This window comes from Rhamphochromis longiceps, linkage group LG3 (genome assembly GCF_057381845.1).
Source record: "Rhamphochromis longiceps isolate RC_006_pf linkage group LG3, R_longiceps_female_GT1.1, whole genome shotgun sequence".
Taxonomy (NCBI): Eukaryota; Metazoa; Chordata; class Actinopteri; order Cichliformes; family Cichlidae; genus Rhamphochromis; species Rhamphochromis longiceps.
In genome coordinates, this window is record NC_140559.1 from 48,560,954 (window position 1) to 48,577,968 (window position 17,015).

General features: G+C 39.4%; 1 protein-coding gene across 1 annotated transcript in view; it reads left to right on the forward strand.

The window, feature by feature from the left end:
* Nucleotides 1-17,015, forward strand: part of LOC146675123 (glucosidase 2 subunit beta-like) — a 191,053-nt gene that overhangs the window by 142,170 nt on the left and 31,868 nt on the right. The window lies entirely within an intron of this gene.

Sequence of the window (17,015 nt, forward strand, 5' to 3'; positions counted from 1 at the left end):
CATTCAAAGTACTGTACTGAAGTTTACCTCCAGAAATTTAGCCATTAAAAAATCCACGTATTTTCCCCTGAAATGGTCTTTAGGGTGCTGTCGGAGGCCTTATCACAAGCCGGGAATTTAAAACGCGAGCTTCTGCCAGCGAATCCAAAATAAGCCTGGCAATTCAGTCAACACAGCCTGGCACAGCATGAAGGGAGACACCCCATAATGAGTTCTCAGAGGCGGAGTCCCTACCTACAGCAGAGCCTAATATTCCTCCTGTGGATTTGTTGACACTCCTCAAAGCAACTTAAATCGAAGGCCCGTGATTTATGCAAGACTGTCAGGTCAGATTGACTCAGCCTCCGCTCTTGTGTCATTAGAAAGTACAGCTCTTCAGTGAGTCATGCCTGCCACTGTTGTTCAGCTTTGACAGAGAAAGAGAGAAGGATAACGCAGCACAAGTGACACTTCCAACTGTCTGCAGAACATCACATGGCCTTAACAGTTCGCCGGGTTCTTCCAGTGAAGAAAGGGAATTCACCAGGATAGCCTAGAGGGAGCTGTTTTAAATTGGATCTAAACCATGGCAATGCGGGTGGTGTGGAGTCCTAGATGTGTCTGCTGAGCGTAACATGGAAATGAAGAGCCATATAGATTTATGAAGTAGATTTCATAGCGTCTTAGCACAAATATTGTCTATTTGCAAATTGGGTTTGACAGGACCAGTGGGCTTTTTTAGACAGTAAACTATTTGCCGTCTGCCAGTGGACATCAGCGAGATGCTAGAAACAGAAAAGCTAATTTCAGAAAGCGTTTTTGCTGCAAATCATTTGCCAGTCATTCACTGTACCGGTCTTTAACATGAAGCATGGCAGCCTGTTGCTCTTCTAGCAGATACACTGAAGAAACAAAAACTACATGAAAACCTTGTTTGTCCCAGCTTATAAAGGGGGCAGAAAGGCAAAAGTTGCAGCTAACCTAATTGGGATCTTGTTAAAATGTGCTTGTGCTGCCACAGCTGCATAAGCAGGTCCATGCCTTGGAGCACGAGCACTTCGTCAGACCCTTAGCTTTTAAATGATGATAGATGTGCCACAGATGCTGTTGTTACATTAAAGCATGAAATTTAACATCACTCTTAGGGAGCTGCTCATGCGGTTAATTAACTTCAAAAGGTCACGTTTGTCCAACTGTCAATAACTACGGAGGCAGAAGGATTGCTCTCGTCTGCTTAAAGATTTGCATTATGCAGTGTCAGAGATGATAGCATTTTAAAGCTTATATCTTTAAGCAGACAGCTGAAGAACTCTTCTTAATATACAATCATCAGCCAGGTTGAACGTGGCATAATTGTTGGTACCAGATGAGCTGGTTTGAGTATCTCAGAAGCTGCAGATCTACTGGGATTTTCCCCACAAAACCATCTCTAGAGTTTACAGGAATTGGTCTGAAGGGAAAACGTCCTGGAGAAAATGCCTTGTTGACGTCAGAGGCCAAAGGAGAATGTTTTGAGTTAGCAGGAAGGCAACAGTCGCTCAAATAACCACTGGTTACACTAAGGTGCAGAATAGCATCTCTGAATGCACAGTACCTTGTAGCTTGAGGCAGATGGGCCACAGCAGCAGCAGATGACACTCAGGACACTGAGGCTATAGTTTGCTGGCTAAACAAACGAGGACTCAAATGACCTCCACAGTCACCAGATCTGAAATCAGTAGAGCAGCTTTGTGATGTGGAGGAACAGGAGATTCTCATCATGGATGCAACTGTGCAGCAACTGTGTGATACTATCAAGTCAATATGGACCACAATCTCTAGCACCTTGTTGAATCTGTGCCGTGAAGCATTAGAGCAGCTCTGAAGGGAAAAAGGTGTTCTACCTGATACTAGCTGTGTGCATCAGAACAGTATTTGAAGATGTTTGGGGTGTTACTCCCTTCAGTTATAGGAAGTGTTATATTCCTTTAGCTTGTTTTGGGTTTTCACTGTGCATCTTTACAGTTTTTACAGTCTCTCAGCTGATATAACCATACAGCTATTTTCACTAAAAAGCTCTAAAAACTGTACACCGTTCATCCATTATCACCGAGCACGAAAACAAACTCAGCAAGTATCTGATGACTATACCCCGAGCTTTTAGCAGATATTAAATAAGGCTGTTTTATCCCAGAAGAGCAGACCAAAACAAACCTAAAAGCTTGTCTTCCTTTGCTTTGTTCGGGATGTTGAGTTTGGTTTCGTCAGATGGCCAAAAGCACACATTCAAATAAATATATCTGTTTGATGATATTTCTGTAAGTTTGGAGAAGATGTAGTCTTCTGAATCCTAGAAGCCATGCTGAGAAAAAAAAAGCCAACTTATTTTGCTGTTGAATCACCGCCTCGCTTGCTCAATTGTGATCAACAAAGACTTTGGCTGCCAGGATGCTGGTCTCTTCCTGTAAGCATCTGAACACACTTGGAGATTCTGCCCAGTCCACAGCAGGGGTGGCCATCTGAAGAAGCAAGAGTTTTCTGTAGGTCCATAAACCTGTGAGCTGGCAGCAGGACCGAGTGTGTCTGGTGTGGTCATAAAATTGTCACACCTTGTCAGCCTTCAGGTTGCCAATCTATGGCCAGTGAACTGGACGATGAGTGTGTGTGGGCTGGTCGTCTTTAAAAAGTCAGGATCAACTTCTTGGAGACTTTTGGTTAAGCCCACTTAAAAAAAAGAGGACTTCCTGTTTTTACTGAGAGCAGACTGAAGTGAAGTTAATCTCCTTTATGAGATCATTATCATTATATGATACAATAACATATAACATGTATGATAGGTTTTGCCTTGTGATTGCTTTGCAAGCTGTGCTTGCTGTTGCACTGGCATTGAACTTACATCAGAGTGCATAATACTCAAAAACATGAAGAGTTGCTACCAACACATAGCAAACCGAGCAGACCTATAAATACACAGGGCGGTGCAGTGTTTTCAGATTTCAGGGTATTTCAGGCAAACGCTAACAAAATATTAAGTTGTTATCCAAACCTCGTAAACATGAAGCAATAATTTTGAGTAAAACAGAAGAGAAATATATAAAATCAAAGGTTTATTAATTCAAATACTTAATTGTTAAGGTTGGTAATGTTGCTTTTTATAAATTGAGTCGATACCCATCAAGTCAATTTAACTTGACCATATTCTATTACATGTAGCATTTTACATTGTGCCTGTCTAACAAAATTACATGGAAATTTTCCATTAATTAAATTATTTAAAGTCAGCTTTTATTTACCTACTTTTTGTTAGTGTGTGTCACATTCCTGTGGATACTCCATTGTTAGTTAGACAACCTCACATTCTTTTAATTTGGAGAACCACAGCCTGAGCACTGAACAGCACATAAATATGTCACACGGAATAACTTGTTGGAAAATGAGTTTTTCCCCAGCTGTTTAGTTTGTACTGTAAATATTCAAGTGTGAGAGAGAGCTTCCCAAGGAATGGTTTAGCCCCCTACTGGTTCTTTTTTATTGTAAATTTAAAGTAGCTGATAAGTAGGCAGAACAGTGAAATCCTTCCTGGCGTATGTATTGGCACCCTTACGAGAAAAGTGCAATTATTCTCTGCAGGACTGGAAACTATGATTTAAACTAAAACTGACAATGAAAACTTTAATACATTTAACAGGGAGACCCAGGATAGGATTAAGCATTACATAAGAATCAATAAAACCCAAAAGAGAGACAACAAAGTGTCTTGGTGTATAAAAATTACAATCTCTCTGTAAAGCAGTGTTTATCTTCCAGTCATTCTAAAGCTGTGTCTCATTTGCAGTTCCTGCTGTGGCAACCTGAACCTCCTAGCAAGATCAACTGAGTTTATCTTATCTAATCAAATCTAATATGATCCAATTCAGTGACTGTAAGAACTCCTGTGAAAATGTAATTTCCATCCTACACAAATATTTTTCCTTCGGATGATGCATTACAATGAGTTGTTTCGACTCTAACGGTTGGGGTTGCAGCTTGCTTGAGAAATGGCTGTCTCTCACTAGCTCCACAAAAATATGATATTTCCAGTGTTACACGTGAATCCTAAAGTACAGCTCACACTTGGACTGTTTCGAGTTTCGAGGCCAAGGTTTCTGTTTTGGGGTTTGTGGAAAACTCTGTTGTTTCTGATAGTCTATAGTCGTATTAGTGGTTATACACAAATTAACACATTTTTAAGTCCATCTTTTTATTTCCTATTCAAAGTGATATTTAAAGTTCAATTTATAATGCATTTTTTATCTTAAATGGAAGATTAAATCCAGTCCTTGGACAAATCTAAGACTTTAATGGTTTGCTTTTAGTAGAATTTCCCCAGGATAGCCTCTTTTTCCCGAGCTGCTAAGGACAGATAGTAAAAGGAGCCATAAAGTTGAAAAACTAAGTACACCCTAACTCCCTCTGTAGGAATTACTGCTAATCCTAATTGCTGTTAATCCAGTGCACTTGATTAACTGATTAGCAGTAAGTGTGCACAGCTCTATAAAAGCAGACGTTCTGACGGTTTGTTGAAAGAAAGCCTCGTCTCTTTAAAAAGAACATGTACTTAGATTTGTAAAGTTACATCTAAGCAAACAAGACTTATGGAACAATGTCCCTTGGACAGATGAGACCAAAGTCGATGTGTTTGTCTATCATACACAACATTATGTTTGGTGAAAATCGAAAACATCATACCAGCACCAACCAACACCTCATGCTAGCCATCAAGCATGGGGTTGGAGGTGTGATGATTTGGGCTTGTTTTGCAACCACAGGATCTGTGCACCTTACAGTCCCTGAGGCGACCATGCACTCCACTGAGTAATAAAGTATTCTAGATTCAACTGTCTGATAGCTAAAACTTGGCCCAAGCCCAGCAGCACATCTACAACACAATAGCTAAAAAAGAAAAGAATCAAGGTGCCACAATGGAACCGTCAAAGTCAAGACCTCAACCTGGTGGAAATGCTGCGGTGGGATCTCGAAGAGAGCTGAACATGAACAAACTCGTGTAAATGAACTGAAGCAACATTGTGAAGAAGAGTTAGCCAAAAAGCCACAATGATGTGACAGACTGGTAAAGTCATGCAAAATCTATTGCTGCTAAGGGTGCTTCTACAAGCTTTTGAACCATGGGGTGTGGCTAGTGTTATGGCCTGTCTAGGGGTGGCCAGACCATAACATTAGGGCCATAACATTAGGGTGATCCATCCCCGTCTGATCCCAAGCAGCACATCACACAACAAGTACAATTTGTTGGTGACTTATTTACAGTGAGTGAATTTTAACAAAGGACAGGAGTGGACCATAGCTTTGGGGTGGACCTAATGCCAAAGCAACAAACAAAAGGAGCCCCTCTAAAGGATGTACCAAACTTACCTACAAAAAGAATCAAAGCAAATGACAATGACTTATCTCCCTAACTAACAAAAACATGAGAAAATGATAATCAAATAAAAAAGGTAGTCCACTCCTACATGAAACAGCGCTGGACAGGTAACATAAAGTCTGCCGGTTGAGGTAAGCCGAGGATGAATGACTGGCCGTCCATGACGGTGTCATCATATAAGCCATCTCCAGGTCGTTAGCCAATCAATCCGTCCCTTGGATCCACCAATCACAGAGAGTCACCTGCACACTCAGATATGAAACAACAGTACGACAACAGTCGTAACACTAGTTTTACATGTGACTGTAGAGAGTACACAGAAACAAGCCTCTGGGGTTTGTCTCCTGTCACATACTTTAATACATGAAAAATGACCTGCTCTTCACCTGCATTACAATGCAAAGCATGTTGCAATGTTCAAATGGGCATTGGAAAATTGTTTTGAGACAGACTTCAACTGGAAAAAAGAGAAACAAGTGCACCAACTGTGAAAAGAAGCTTCTTCTTCACACTCTTTGACATTTAGGGCTGAAATTACTGAAGACTTTGTATTTGCTTTGATAGTTCTGACCTTCTGGCCTTGAGCAGTTTTTGTTCAGAAATGGGGTTGAGACTTTCGTCCACATGACCCATTTAATGTGCGTTGAGAACGGGAAAGGTCTGGTATGAATCGGGCTGAATTATTGAACCGGATCTAGAGTTGAGATACTTGTAAGTGAGAGGGATATTTAACAGCCAGAGGAAACACATCTTAACTTTTCACCCTGAAAAAACACGTTATGCTGTTCAAATACACAGACACAAACTGTTAATGGAAATTGTAAATCATCCATTTGAAAACTGCTTTATTTTAAATGTCAGATGATGAAATAAAATTATAGAAAGCAGAGTTATTTTAAAGAAGAAGAGTTATCATTATGGTGTTATTTCATTTCACAGTTAAACCAAAGGTAATATGGTAAAAATATACTGTGACCAAACCTTTGTGATGCAAACACTTATAGCTTATTATACGTGTTAGATCCTTTATTAATCATTTGCAGGAAATGAAATTGTCACAGCTTCAATACAGACAATAGACACAATATGAATTCCTAATATAGTTAAAAATACATAAATGAATAAAATACGCAATAACTAACATGTGCAAACATGGATACAATCATTATTTTTACTATTACTGTGTAGCGGGTTATGAATGGCATTTTACCCACTGCACATTGCTGGTAATGTGCATTTTAAGACAGAAAGAGAAAGTATGTTGGGAAGAAGTGGGTTATATTTTAAGACTGAGCTTATTGACTAGCCGTTTTCTAGATGGAGATTTTGACCTTTTTCCTGTTGTATCTTTAACTTTGTAACTTTAAGTTGTTGACTTTGACTATTGGAACTGGACATGTTCAGCATGCTGAACATCCAGCAATTGTGTTTACATGTTATGTGTGATACGAATAAACCATACGAGTGCAAACTACGCTCATTTGTTTTTAGTGCACCCTTTAAACATGAACCTTATTGTGCATAAGGGAGGCTTTAGATGAAGTGAGCCTGAGTGTTGTGAGAACAGATGTTTCACAGTCGCTCTCTAAGCCTCTGATTGTAGGCTTGGTTTTTATTTTCACTTTTAATGTGGGAACTCTAATTATCACCTTAAGTCATGTTAAAGTAGATTTACTAACACATTTTGGTGTTGAGAACAGTTTGTTACACAGTTGAGGAGGAAAAGTGAAATAATTATTAAATAAGACTAGTTCTACACCTACGTAGGCTCTTTTGTTTTCTGGTAGCAGAGTATATTTGTTTGTGTGTGTGTGTGTGTGTGTGTCTATATAAACATAAATCTATACATTCTATCCTATATTGTCAGTTTAATGGTAATTTAATAGAAACCAAGAATTAACAGAAGGCAGCATAGCAGACATGGATACATGCCTGACTGTTTCACAGGCCTGTATCCAGGACTAAAGAAAAGTCAGCTCAGTTGCACCAAAATACCTCCAAAGGATAAAACAGGTGCTGTGAAGCCAGTTAAATGTTAGAAATAATATCAACACTTCACGCAAAGTCCAGCCCCCTAAGAGTAGGCAAACAATGAAAGAGATAGGGGGATACTGCCCAAGATGAAATACAGAGAATCCATAAATACATCAAGAAGATGGGCACCAGGGACAAACTGCCAAGAGAGTGCCTCAGGCAGCAAAAACCAGAGAATGATGAGGATGAAGATGATGTATTGTAAAAGACCAAGCCCATTCATTGGATCTATCATTGGCGTAATAGAGGAACTGGTTGACCTCAAGAAATCCTACCAGGAACTTCAAAAGTCCAGCCTGAAGGACATCATGGAGTTTCTGATCAGGACAGCGAGAGAAAAAGCCCTAAGCAGAAGGGTCTCACTTTGCAGGCTGTGCAAATGGGGTCATGAGACCATTTACACAGTGCAGCAATGTAAAGGATGTGAGTCAGGACAGCGTACTCGGAAAATGGAGTCGCACTGTGACATACCTACAAAAGAACAACCAAGGTTTCAGAGCTGGTGGCGAGCCAACCAGATATGGTGATGGTTGACAAGGAAAAAGACAGCAGTTGTGATTGATATGGCAATACCAGCTGACTGTAATGTCAGGATGAAGGAGCATGAGAAAATATGAAAGGTGTCACTGCCTAAAGGGACAAGTTAAACAGATATGGAAGGTGAAGATGAAAGTGGTCCCAGTCTTAATAGGAACATTAAGGCCTGTGACCTCCAAACCTGGTTCTAGCATATTCAGGTTACGGCTCAGTCTGACTCCACTCCTAGAATTGGACATACATCCCAGATCTCTGGTAGAGGTCTTAAGTTTGAGGAAGACCATAAATACTGCTAAGCTACAATTATTGCCTATTATTGTGGAGGTCCACCATATACCACCAGAGCAGCTCTTATCCATCAGGGCATGGACAGAGAATGCCTGGAGGTGTCCTGTGGTTTGTGGTAGCGGATGCTTTGGGTCCTCTGTATGGCCGAATCTGGCTTTTTGAGCCACATCTTTCCCATTTTAAATTGGATTGGGATCTGGGGAGTTGAGGCCAGGTCAGCACCTTGGGCTTTGTGTTGTGTTCCTCAAGCAGTTTCTGAGCACTTTTTGTGATGTAGTGGTGTTTTTTTGGCTGCAGCCATCAGGAAGTGCTTGTTTCTGTCAATGTGAGTGCCTCATTGAGACTTTATAGTTGCATCCAATGTAATACAAACGTAGTTAAATGTAGTTATATCTACATGTGATTGTTTTACCCTCAGAACACCTTAATGCACGGGTGTCGAACTCCAGGCCTCAAGGGCCGGTGTCCTGCAGCTTTTAGATGTGTCCTTGGTCCAACACAGCTGATTTAAATGGCTAAATGTTCTCCTCAACATGTCTTGAAGTTCTCCAGAGGCCTGGTAATGAACTGATCACTTGATTCAGGTGTGTTGACCCAGGGTGATATCTAAAACCTGCAGGCCTGGAGTTCGACACCCCTGCCTTAATGTTTCAGAAATTTTGAGAAGAGACTTTTTTATGCTGTTCCCTTTTTGTATAAGTCAGCCTTCAACTATTTTGAGAGGAAAATGGCAGCAATGATAATAAAGTGACATCTTCAGACATGGAAGGAGAATGTAGCTCTAAATGATCTGCCAGGGGCTATTTGCCTCATTAGCCTCAGTGATAGCTCTAAAAACTAAATTGGCTTCAATTTTGAGCTAATACTTCCTTCTTCTTTTTTTCTCTTTAAATCGAGGTAAGGCATCTAAGCAAAAGAGGCTCTTACATTCTCTGTTTTATGTTTCTTCAGGGTAACTTATGTGGCAGAGGTTTACACTATGCATTCACCTTCCCAGAAGAAAAAGTCTCTACTTCAAAAGTGGCTTTAGTATGACTCTTTGGGCTGCCAGGATTACAGTGTGGAGAAACGATGTGATCGCAATGCTCTTTTTGAAAATATATGAGCCCGGAAATTGAATTTTAAATAGTCCTAATATTAGCTACAATACTGGAATCTGACTCCATAATTGTGCTTGAGAGCTGATGAGATGAAATTTAGGATAAAAATAAAACTCTCTCCATGGTAGCAATTTGAAACTTTTACTGTAGGAAAGAGACCCAAACACTGCAGAACCCTTTTTTTTAACAACCGAGACATAAATCAAATGGCCTCTCTCCCACCTTCATCTCTGGTAGCAGGTGCTCTCATATTAGATGCTGTCCTGGGGAGAGAGAAAAAACACTATAGCAAGAAAATGAAATAGCTCATAAGGTAAGAATAGGCCTCTACTTACAATATAATGAAAATATAATACAATATAATGGTGAGGTAAAATAGTTCCAAAGCAGTTTAATTAGTCAAATCAATTAAACATAAGTCACAGTTGGAATCTTAACATTAAAGTGTTACACAAACATCATGTGCATACTTGCTTATTTAAAGTGTATATGCTATGTGTTTGTCGTATACTGTTTGCACATTTTTATCTGCACTTTTGTGAAACTATTATTTGAATATTGGACTCTGGCTAAAGGAGCTGTCAAAGTGATATCATGAAACGTATTAAAAATCAATCATGACAGTCATCAATAATGCACATATGTTAAATGCTGGAATTTTACTCATTTTTAGTCATAATGATTTGCTGTCGAATAAAAGGCAATAACTCTCCAGTTAAAAGGCAGCAGAATTAGAAGATTTGTGCAATGCTGTGAAAAACTACCCATGATTCAGGAGCTTGTAGAGCCACCTTTAGCAACAATAACTTCTTTACCAGTCTCTCCCATCATTGTGGTTAAGTTTTGACACATTTTACAATTTTGCTTCACTTCAGTGAGGTTTAGCTGTTGGAGAGATGGCCTCACATTTGACTGTAGAATACTTTGGTATACAGAGGAGTGCATGGTCAACTCAATGACTGCAAGGTCTCGAGGTCCTGTGGCTGCAAAACAAGCCCAAATCATCACACCTCCACCACCGTGTTTGATAGTTGGTATGAGGTGTTGTATACGGTGCTGTTCATTATGGCCAAACATCTCCACTTTGCTCTCATCTATCCAAAGGATGTTGTTCCAGAAGTCTTGTGCGTTCTTCACCTTCCTAACAAGCCACACTTGTTCAGTCTTTTTTTAACTGTACTGTCATGAAGTTTAACATTTAACATGATAACTGAGGATTGTAGAGTTTGAGATATAGCTCTTGGGTTTTTTGTAGTTTCTGTGCAGCCTTACTTTTGGGTGAATTCGCTGAGACTTCCACAGCTGGGAATTGTTTTAAGACATCAGAATGCTACAGTCAGAACTTTGGCTTTACAGATCAGCCATGATCGGTTAATCAGGATTATTTGATTAGCAGTACCCGGCTGCTACTTACCCTCTAAAGTTCTATGGAAGCTGTAAGGTTGTAGTTAGTTAGACTTAGTTAGACTTAAACAGAGAGGAATTTACTAATGCAAATTTGGTGCAGGAAATAGGGAATTTTCCAGGTGCCCATCTACTCTATTTGAAACTATACACTATATACACTATACACAACTATATGTGGTGTTTGTGCGGTACTGTAGCATTATATTATATAGCAGGTAAATATATTCTATGTCACCCTTTAGAATTGATGTTGAGATCAGCTGGGTGAGAGAGGTGCATTTGTAACTACAACCTGCACCAAAGACACTTCAACAATGTGAAGACTTGTTGACAAAGCGGCTTAAAGCTGGAGCCGCTGGTTAATTGACAGGCAGGATAGACTGCCTCTATGACTTTACAATAGGGTCAGATTGAATTGTGGACTGTGAATAAAAACAAAATATGTAATTCTGCATGAACATTCATGTGTGTGAATGTGATTGAAAAAAAGATTTTGACTGACCTTAAGTTTCTAAGAGTGAAAAGTTTCTACTGTACAGCTCGTGAGCCAACATGTACATGTTTTTGGTCCTGGGAAATACTCTGCGTACTACACTATACTCTATCTGCTTTGGGACTGAGAGATCAATCAATCAATACAGTCTTGCTGGCTTAGTTTATAAAATGTATCAGTCAAGAGCAAAATAGCTTAACGTTTAAGAAGTTAGGTTGCACTGTAATCTGAGATTTATGCAGGGCTAATACTCAGGTGTATGCTGTAGCTTTCAGACATATTTCCATCATTGAAGCTTTCAAGCTGGGCTAGCAGAGTGCCCATGTGTCAAGTCTTTGTTCTTAACTAAGCTGTAGCTGACTGCCTGCTGTCCATTCATATCTTCTTACCTAATTTATGTCTAAGTGGTTTAAAGCCATTTTACCTATAACTCAAAGCAGTTTTTCTAAATTGATAATCAGTTATGAAAAAAGTGCGCTACATCTGTTACATCAGTCTGTCCTGAAATTAAGTAGAGATTGAAATTGGATTCATTTTTTTTCAAGGTTATCACGACGCAATATTGACTCACCTCTGTGAAAACCTTGGGGCCAGTAAAACAGAAAAAAAACTAAAATAATTATCTCCCAAAGTAGTCAGCATGTCAATTTTCTTTATTTTTTCTGTTCGGATGAGGCAGATATTATTTGAAAGTCTTGCTTATATTAGTTTCTTTCTCTTTCTATTATGTATTATTTGATTAATTATTTCATTTGTGACTGTCAGCAATTGTAATTTTGCAGTCTCTGGAAAAAGTCAAAGTAATGATTCCCTGTTCCTTTCTGTCTCTCTTGATTACTCACTTAGACAATGATACGACTGTTATTTTGGCTAAAATAAGAAATGGCACATATTACATATTCTGAACAACATTGTTTGTCTTCATATTTTGCTTGCAGGGAGCCAGAGTTTTGTTTTAATGTCTTAAAGTGCTCTTGAGAACTAGTTCTTTGGGCAATCCTAGTTTTTCAAGTTTTTCTTTGGACATTGGCTGTTTTTTTCCCTCATTTTCAGTCCAGTCCATTTTTTATTGTTTGTTTAGACATTTAATAGATAATAATTACCTATTAATCATTAAAGCATATGAAAGGCTGCTGACTTATGGGATTAAAAGACAAGTTAACAAGATAAGATAACTTGTTATTGCACAGTCATACTGTGCACCTGTGGAAACAACAACAAACGAATTTTTCAAAAATATTTTGCATTTCTTTAGTTGCATCTATGAAAAATTCTAAAGGTAACACAGTTTTACAGACATACAGTAACAGGATGATTCCCAAAGAGCTGTTAGTTAAATGCTTGACACATCATGGCATGCATGGTGTGCAGTTTGTCCTTAAAATGTTTGAGGAACTTGAATAAGTGGAAGCAAAAGAAGAAGCAGCTGGACTAAAAAAGAAACAATCTACAGCAAATAAACGATATCTGACAGTCATAGCCCTGAGAAACAGGAAATATAAATCCACCAAACACTTGACATTACTTTATAAATGCCATCTGTCAAACATGGTGGAGGCTCTGTCGTGGTTTAGGGCTGCATTTCAGCCAGGATTGCTGGAGATCTCATCGAAATTAATAGAATTATTAGTGCAGAAAAGTACCGTCACATATTGAGAAACCTAAGATAACATCGGGAAAGAATCTGACTGGCAAGAGCTTCTTTCTTTGACATGACAATAACCTCAAACACACTGCCAGTGCAGTAAAAGCATAACTGGATAGAAAAACACACAATGGAGCACTATCAGTCATGGGCTGGCATCCCAAGAGCCCGGACCTCAACATTATTGAAGCAGTGTGGGATCATCTTGACAAAGAATGGAACAAAAGGCGGCTGACATCCAGAGAAAAGATTTGAGAGAAAGCTACGAGAAAGCTTGAGTTCAGGCAGTGTTGAATAATAAAATTGGTCACACCAAGTATTGACTTTCAATCTCGTTACAATTTTACAAACTCCTATTTGCATTTTTCTGTGCACGCACGTCTCAGTAAACCACAGCATCTATGTCTCGTTTTTCTAACAAAATATGAAGAAATGAGGGAATGCTCAAGACTTTGCACTGTCCTGTGTGATGACAAAATATTGTGAATTTTAAAATATTATCAACAACATTAGGATGACTCAAGTAAATAAAGCTATCTAGAGCATAACCTGTTACACAACTGCAGAAACACATTCTATTTACTGTGACCTAAGGTTGCTGTATGCTATCAAGATGAATAGTGTTGGTTTCCCTTAAAGTTTGCTAATAAACAATTAGCCACACCACTTTATATTGCCGAATCACCTTTGACTCCTGGCATGCCAGCAGAGTGTACACAGTGTTACCTGTAGCTAGTGTTGATGTTGCTGTGTTGCAGTGTCACCTCTAGTGAACTCCACCCACACCGTCACATAGCAGTCTAGTGGGAGAAGTGCTTAATTGCTGTCTTTCTCTCCCTTCACTTTCGCTCTTCTCTGGATCTCAGTGGATTGAGGAATAAATATGCTCACCTTTTTTCCTGCGTATCCCCAGTGAGAACTAGTTGAGGGATTGTCTCGGAACGCTAATTAACATTTGATTGTTAAAGGTTGTTTCCAGTTTCTAACAATGTTGCTTTTTTCATACTTTTGATGTTTGTTATGAATATGCTCACCGACTTAACTGACACAACAATGTCGAAATATACGAAAAAGTCTGGTGTAATCCAGCATTTCCTGGTGGTGCACGGGTGTCAGACCTCGTTTTAGTCCAAGTATTTTTTTCCTACTGTTAAAAAAAGTTCAATTAGATAAAACACATATTTTTGAGGCATCTGGAAGAAAAAACAAAGCTAGTGAAGCCCTATTAGCTTAATTGTTCCCCTTCAATCATTTAGCAAAAATGACATGAAAATAAGGCGCATATTTAACAGAACACAATTTACAGTGGCACTTAAAGTTCTCCATTTAGGTTACACAGGTAGTTTGTAAACATTTCAGTGTTTTCTAAATAATTCCAAGCATATATATTATTATTGAATTTCTTTAAAACTCTTTCTGTGAAATATAGAGACCGGTCGGCGACCTTCCAGAAACCACTGGTTGCTAGCTAGAAATGTGTACTCCCCAAGCACTTGGTGAGTGGTTGCCAGAGGTTGCTCCGTGAAAGAGGTATTTGGTGCTGCACCAAATACCTCCCACCTGGACAGTAGTTGATTAATGGTTGCAAATCGGCTCCTTCCTTGCAAACTACAGCTAGCTGCGGCAATCTGCTGGTAACCATAGTAGCCATAGGCAGGTTTTTGGTGTACCCATCGTGCAAACAACCTGACACTCAATAATGCACTTAGTCATGTCCCTAACAATAGAACCGGCAAGTTTAAAGTAGTTTGAATAACCAGTTGTCCAGATGAACAGACAATCACATACAAAGGTTCACTAATTTATTAGTGTGATGGTTGGAATATCTTAATTCGTCCACCATTAAGACTAATCTTTGTGATTGTGTGTTATATGTAAATTGAGTTAAACTGGGGAGAATTTCAATACAGAACTAGTTTTTCTTTATGAAATCAACAGATTTATGAGTGAACTGAGCCTGCTGATCCGGTGAAGCATGAAATAAAGCCTGAGGGGCTAAGTGGTTGCATCTAAGATATTTATTCTGTAAATGTGTACCTTCAGGCCCTAGAACACCTGCCAAAGTTTGACACAGTGTTACCAACTTATTGTGGCTAGTGCCAGAGCTGCATTGGAACAAGGTCGTAGATCGAGCGGTGGGCGTTGGAGTTCAGGCCCTTAATGGGAGGATCAGTCTTGTCGTTTCTGATTTTCTGCTTCTAATCATTTTCAAAGATTTATTTAGTCACCTATTGTGTTCTCCCTTTGCTTCTCTCTTTCTTTTGCATCCTCCACTCAGAGTCTCCCGTGTTGCACGTCATCATCTGTCATATTCGAGGCCTGTGCAGTTGGTGATTCATATGCAGAGCGTCACCACCAGCACACTTTGATTCCCTCCTACTCTCTTTTGCGCACTTTTATTCTTTTTATCCTTCTGTCTTGCCCTTCCCTCTGTCTTTGTTCTCCTGGCTCCTTCTTAGTCTTATATTTCCAGCACTGTCAGTCTCTTCTCCTCAAAGCCTTTGTCACTGCCCATCCATCTCACGAATACTTCCTCCTTCATGTCACACTGTGCTCATTTGCTTAGGATAGCCAGAGACAGTTTGTGTAAATGTGCCTCTTCGACCTTTCTGCTATGTCCCATTTATATAACATGGGAAAATGTGAAGTGTCTGTCTTGCAGACAGGCAGCTAATCAACCTGCAGCACAGTCTGCTCGGCATTTCTAATCTCTAATCAATTTTTTTTTACCCAGCGACACATTTTCTGTGTTGCTATGCCTGCTTTGTTTTCTTGCAGGCTGCCACACGGAGAAGAGCATCCAAGGTCAAATCACAGTGTCCTCACACACAAATAGCCTGGCCGTATTTTTATTTCTTTTGGCACAGTGATGGCGTGTCAGCAAAAGTGTACAGGGATAGATGGCTTTGCCTTGAGGGTAAGAGAGGGAGAAAAGAGGTACGGACATAGAGGGGTACTCCCTTCTGGGACTCATTTGATAGCGTTTTCATTTCGTACTTTTCCACCGCCACCCCCTTCTTTGTGCTCACTGTGCTTCTGTCTATCAGGTGCCATCTGTTTCAGAGTTCAGATGAGGATGTTTGTTGTTGCTGAAACACCTGCTTTACAAACTTAATGAATCTCCTGGCTTGTATAAGGAACAATGAAGCCAATGTCGAGAGGGAATTCAAATTTATTAATTATTATTTTATTTAGCATGGGAAGCTACTTGGCACATATCACATTGTCCTATTTGGCAATCAGTTTTGCATTTATCGGATCATGATAGAAACCAGTTACATGAGGTCCTCATTGAACTTAATTCAGTTGTAGGTCTCCTGCTGACTTTTCATGTGACTTCGGAGCTGAATATTCTGGGTGTAGATTCTGGGAAGCAGAGCCTACACCCATATTAGATACAACTTTGGGATAATCACATGCTAATGTTTAATATGAGCGTGCAAACAAAGCATTCAGCTACAGCACTTATGACAACTATGTAAATAAAAATTTAATAAATTAGTCCACAACTCTTTTAAACATATTTCTTTAATTTTAAAATGTAAAGTGGCAACATATTTAATGTTGCATTTGTGATTTTTAAATATATTGTGATAATAACAATGCTATTGACCCATTACAGGGTTCTGTATACACAGCAGGAAAGAGTGGATCAAGAAGACGTCCGAATAAACAATCAGTGGTTAAAGTTAGAATGTCAAATACTGATTGGTTAATAGTGAAAGTCAAGATGTGGGTTTTGAACAGCACAAAGAAATACTTTGTGTTGGTCATACATAGTCATGGGGGAAAAAAAATATAGACCTTTGTTAGAGCAGCCGGGTGCTGATAATCATTCCACTTGCTTGATTATTAGTGTGACCATAAGAGCAGATGATTTAGCAGTTTGCTTGTTCTCCCTTAAAACAACAAAGCTACATCTGAACAAACCACGAGACGTGGAACAATGTCGTTCGGAGAGATAAAACCAAAGTGGAGATGTCCAGCCAAAAACCAAACCACGGCACAAACACCTCATATTGACTGTAAAGCATGATGGTGGAGGTGTGATGATTTGGGTGGTTTTGCAGCTGCAGGACTTGAGCTTCTTACAGTCTGCAATGCAATAATAAGTATTGTAGCGTCAGATGT